The sequence below is a fragment of the Lynx rufus genome, unplaced genomic scaffold (genome assembly GCF_022079265.1).
Source record: "Lynx rufus isolate CCGP_SWC_20201006 ecotype Redwood Valley unplaced genomic scaffold, mLynRuf1.p SCAF_4, whole genome shotgun sequence".
NCBI lineage: Eukaryota > Metazoa > Chordata > Mammalia > Carnivora > Felidae > Lynx > Lynx rufus.
The window spans coordinates 151,958,039-151,964,198 of record NW_025814856.1 but is presented as its reverse complement, the minus strand read 5'-3'; positions in this window follow the sequence as shown (position 1 = coordinate 151,964,198).

The window sequence follows — 6,160 nt, the reverse complement described above, 5'->3', positions numbered from 1 at the left end:
GAGAAAAGGCAGCCCTTGGGTACTGTGAGATGTAAACTGGTACAGCCGCTATGAAGACCAGTATAAAGGTTCCTCAAAACATTCAAAATAGAACAACCGTCTGAGCCACCTATCGCACTTCTGGGTGTATATCCAAAGGAAATGAAAACAGGATCTCGAAGGGACATCTGCACCCCCGTGTTCATTAAAGCATTACTCACAATAACCAACAATACTCGCAATATGAAAACAGCCTAAGTGTCCATCAGTGGAAGAATGATGGATAGGGGTGCCTGGGTGGCTCAGTCAGTTGGGCGTCTGACTTCGGCTCAGATCTTGATCTCGCTGTTCCAAAGTTCGGGCCCCACGTCGGGCTCTGTGCTGACAGCTCAGACCCTGGAGCCTGTTTTGGATTCTGTGTCTCCCTCTTGCTCTCTGGCCCTCCCCTGCTCGTGCTCTGGTTCTCTCTCTCTCTCAAAAATAATAAAGTAAACATTAAAAATATATATATTTAAGAAAAAGAATGATGGATAAAGATGTGACATATATATAAATATAGTGAAATATTATTCAGCTATAAGAAATAAGGAAACTCTTAAAAAAATTTTTAAAAAGAAAGAAGGAAATCCTGCCATTTGCTACAACTTGAAGGAATCTCGAGAACATTATGCTAAGTGAAATAAGGTGGACAGAGAAAGACAAATATTGTATTGTATCACTTATATGTGGAATCTAAAAAAGCCAAACTCAGAGAAACAGAAAATAGAGTGGTGGTTACCAGGGGCTGGAGTGGGGGTAGGGGGGTGGGGAAGAAAATGGTTAAAGGTATAAACTTTCAGTTTTAAGATTAAAAGTTTGGGGCCATAACAGCACGATGATTATAGCTAATAATGCTATATTATGTATTTGAAAGTTACTAGGAGAGTACATCTTTTTTCTCAAGTTTATTTATTTATTTTGAGATAGACAGCATGAGCAGGGGAAGGGCAGAGAGAGAGAAGGAGAATCCCAAGCAGGCTCTGTGCTGCCCCAACACAGGGCTCAATCCCATGAACCATGAGATCATGACCTGAGCTGAAATCAAGAGTCGAATGCTTAACCGACCGAGCCACCCAGGCGCCCCACTAGGAGAGTAAATCTTAAATGTCATTATGTATGCTGGAGATGTTACCTAACACTCTAGAAACCTGGGGAAATAATTAATTAGCAATAGACTAGGCCAATATCACCTACACTGAACAACTGTTGAGGCAGGTACCCCCCTTCCTGAATGATCTCTGCAAGTACCTTAAGGAGTTCTTTAGCAGTTGGGATCTCCAGGCCAATGTATCTGCAGTCACCCCCTCAAATTCACTCTTTGATGCTGAGCGGACTATATATGGAACACAGCAGCTCTACCCTGCCCTCTCTTCCATGTGTAGCTCTAGGTTGTGTTCCAGGTTGCATCAAGGACACAGGGGCAATGTAGTAGACCCCAAAATATGCAGTAGTACGGTCTTCTGATTTTTCAAAAACTTCATTTCTCAAGAAGGGGCTTTGAACTCATGGGCCACCTACAGCTTGCGATGGTTCAGCAGCAACATTTTTGCCACCTATAGGCACTAAGGTCCTGACCAAACTCCCCCCCTCACCTGAACCATCATTAAGCCCACACTTCTAACAATGGTCTTCCTCTCAGCACAGCTGCAAATTTTGATTTCATCGGCCACTTTTCCTTATCTTTTGGGGGCTTGACAAATATCCTATGTGTCGCTTGATCTACCCTTTGTCCTTCTAGCCATCCCTAATGTCTAGTAATAACTCACCATACAAATGCAAACACAGAGTCCCCTAACAAACAGAATGACTGCTAGGAAAGGGACCCACATGAGCTCCACTCCCACTACCTGCTGGCGGCTGGCAGAGTTAGTGCACTTTGGCTCTGAAGCAGGGCTCTGAGGGTTGTTGGGTTGGAGATGGAGAAGCTTCTGTGCTCTGATCGGTTGCCCAACAGCCCTGTTCTCCATTCTGGTTCCTTTGCTCCTGAAACACGTTGTCGCTTCCATTACCAGGGGCCCAGCAGCCCAGGACATGCCTATTTACCCCAGGAGTGTAATGTAATGTAGGCAACGTGGTGGAGACTCCAATCCACAGAAATAAAGGCAGCAAAATGCTCACTGCAACTGCCGGACATGTGGGGGCTCCTCATCCCTAAGCATTGCACCTGGCCACGTGCATCCGGTGAAAGAAAGTGGGAACTTGAAATTCAAATGTCGCAGATCCAATAACCTAGTCTCTCCATTCATATGTGCAGGATGATATTCTCTCTCTCTCTCTCTCTCTCTCTCTCTCTCTCACACACACACACACACACACACACACACACACACACACAGAGCCATTTTTCCCCGAAGCTATATTCATGGCTCCAAGATGGTTGGATTTAGAGTAGTTCCTGATCACCCAAACACCACAACCAAAATTAGCCTTCTCTGAGGCCCGGGCCAGACTCTCCTACCTATGGCGATCTTTCCTTCAGAGCCTCCTCTTATCATTTCCTGCCATCTGACCTCTGTTGGGCTACTCAGTATACGACATATGTTGCGACGACATTGAATTTTCTTTTTTTCTCATTGTTATTGAGATAAAATTGACACATAACATTGTAAAAGTTTAAGGTGTACAACACAATGATTTGATATACGTATATATTGCAGCGTGATCACCATAATAAGTTTAGTTAACATCCATCACTTCATGAGGTTACTATTTTTTTTCCTTACTACTACTTTTTTCTTTTTCCTGGCGAGAACTTTTAAGATCTCCTATCTTAGCAACTTCCAAATATACAAGCCAATATTGTTATGATGTTTTACCTCTTCCTTTCCAATCTTCAGGTCTCTAACTACTTTCTCTTGTTTTGTTCTAGGAAAATAATGAATGAAATGGCTTTTTAGTGACAGACATGCAAGGCAAGTTCACTTGACTATAGTCATGATGTTGTAGATTATATCCCCAGGACTTATTTATCTTATAAACAGAAATTTATCCCATTTGACCACCTTCACCCATTTCCCCATCCCTCACCCTCTGCCTCCGGCAGCCACAAATCTTATTTCTGTTTCTATGAGTTTGGTTTTTTAAGATTCCACTTATAAGTGAGATTATACAGTATTTGTCTTTCCTTATCTGACTTATTTCGTTTAGCCTGATGCCCTCAAGGTCCATCCCTGTTGTCTCAAATGGCAGGGTTTCCTTCATTTTTATGACTAATATTCCAGTGTGTGTGTGTGTGTGTGTGTGTGTGTGTGTGTGTGTGTGTGTACCATATTTTCTTTATCCATTCATCCTTCAGTGGACTCTTGGGTGTTTCCATATCGTGGCTATTGTGAATAATGTTGCAAAGGGGCGTAGATATCTCTTTGGGACAGTAATTTCATCTCATTAGAATAAATAACCATAAGCAGAATTACCGGATCATATGGTAGTTCTATTTTTAATTTTGTTAGGAACTTCCGTACTGTTTTCCACAGTGGCCTCACCAAGTTACATTCCTACCTGAATTCTCTAACGAGGGGATTAGTGTCTGAATCTATTCCCTTCCTGGAGATCCCTGTGCTCCATATGTAAATGTGTCCAAACTCTCTCCATTAAAGTGAACTTGCCTTGCATGTCTATCACTAAAAAGCCATTTCATTCATTATTTTCCTAGAACAAGAGAAAGTAGTTAGAGACATGAAGATTGGAAAGGAAGAAGTAAAACGTCATTATTTGTGGATTCTATGATGATACGCCAGACAACCCAAGAAAATTGATGGAAAAACTACCTCGGACAATAAGACTACTCAGTAAGGTAGCAGGCTACAGAATTAACAAAGAAAGAATAACCAGTCAGAAGATATAATGTGAAAAAAAAGCCCCATTTACAACAGGAACCAGAGAGAAAAAAGATAAAACAAAGTTAACCAACAACATTTAAGGCCTGTGGGAAGAAAACAAAAGAAGTTTGAACAGATAGACATATCATGTTGTGATATGTCAGCATTCTCTAAATGAATTCATAAACTTAACTTTATATCAATAGTAAGTGCCAACAGACTTCTTTTTCCTCTAGAGCTAGACAGGAGGATTCTAAAATTCTCAGAGAAAAATAAAAGAGGAGAACTCTGAAAAGTGAGACCAATGAGTGATATTCACCTACATCGTTAGGTCTCAAAATTTTGAACTGTGTAGTACTAGCATTTAAATAAGCAGACAGACTAATGTAACAATAGAGAGTCCAGAAACAGTCTCGAATCCATAAAGGAATTAGGTATATAATAAATTTGGAGGGGCGCCTGGGTAGCTCAGTCAGTTAATCGTCCGACTTCAGCTCGGGTCATGATCTCATGGTCCGTGAGTTCGAGCCCCGCGTCGGGCTCTGTGCTGACAGCTCAGAGCCTGGAGCCTGCTTCGGATTCTGTGTCTCCCTCTCTCTCTGCCCCTCCCCTCCTCATGCTCTGTCTCTCTCTGTCTCAAAGATAAATAAAAACATTAAAAAATTTAAAAAAAATAAAATAAAATAAATTTGGAATTGGGCGTACAATAAATTTGGGAAATCAGTGGGAAAAACATGAACTTTTTGATAAAAGGGGTTATTACAACTGGGTAGACCATCTGGAAAAAGTTAGTAAGCCATACCTTCTGCCATACACTAGGATAATGTTCAAATGGATCAAGAATTTAAATGTAATGACCCAAGAAACCTATCAGAAAACATGGGAGAATTCTTTTACAACCTCAAAATGGATAATACCTTTCTAAAATGATTCAAAATCCAGATGTCATGAAACACAAGACTAACATTTTTTACTTCATAAAAATTAAAACTTCTGCATGAAGAAAGGCAGCCAAATGAATTATTATACACACAGACAAATGACAAATAGAAAAATACGTGCAACTCACATCCCATATATACAAAAAGTTCTTACACGTCGGCAAGAAAAAGATCAGTGGCCTAAAGAAAAATGGTCAAACGAGAGCTCAACTGAAAAGGAAATATAAGTGCTTTCCCTCATTCACAATAAAAGATGCAAATTAAAGCCACTGAGATTCCACTTTCCTACTTAACAAGTTGGCAAGAATCCAAATGTTTAATAAGGCAGAAACCTGTAGAGGAAATAGGTCCTCTTCCTTATGGCTGGTGGGAGTGCAAAGTGATACAATCCGTTTGGAAGCAATTCAGCAACGTCTGTGAAATCACAAAGGCATGTTCCCGTTGGCCAAAAGATTTCATGTCCAGGGATTTATCCCAGAGCCATTTTTTTACATGTGCAAAATGACCAATGCCCAGCGTTACTAATTGAAATGTTGTATGCGGTAGCAAAAACACTAGAATCAAATTGGACATATATCAATAAGAAATTGCGGTACAGCCACACAATGGAATACTACACAGCTCTAAAAAGGGACATGAACACTCATAAAGAACTGAGATAGAAAGGTCTCCAACGTCAGGTGTTAAGAGGAAACAATAAGGTACAGAATATACAGAACACTGCTCATTGTTTCTCGCTTTCTTTTTTCTTAATTTTTGTTTTAATTTCTTTTTCTTGGGACACCTTGGTGGCTCAGTTGTTTAAGCATCTGACTTCAGCTCAGGTCATGATCTCACAGTTTGTGGGTTGGAGACTGAGTCTGACACTGTGCTGATAGCTCAGAGCCTGGAGACTGCTTTAGATTCTGTGTCTCCCTCTTTCCCTTCCCTTCCCTAGCTTGTGCTTGCCTTTCTCTCTCTCTCTCTCTCTCTCTCTCCTTCAAAAATAAATAAACATTTAAAAAATTTTTCTTTCTTTTAGACAGAGAGCACAAGCTGGAGAGAGAGACAGAGGTGTGTGTGTGTGTGGGAGAGAGAGAGAGAGAGAGAGAGAATCCCAAGCAGTCTCTACACTCAGTGCATAGCCCAACACGGGGGTTGATCCCATGACCCTGGTATCATGAATGAGTCACGCAGACATCCCTGTCACTTGTCTTTCAAAAGTTGGGAGAGGAAAGACTATATTCACATTTGTTTATACCTTTCACAGTGCCTCTAAAAGGACACTCTATGGAACTAATTCTTATCGGATGCCTACTAGAGGAAAAGAAACTGGGAGGACTGGGGACAGATTTGGGACAGAGCCAATGGCTCTATTTGTAGTTGTTATTTTTAAACCATGGA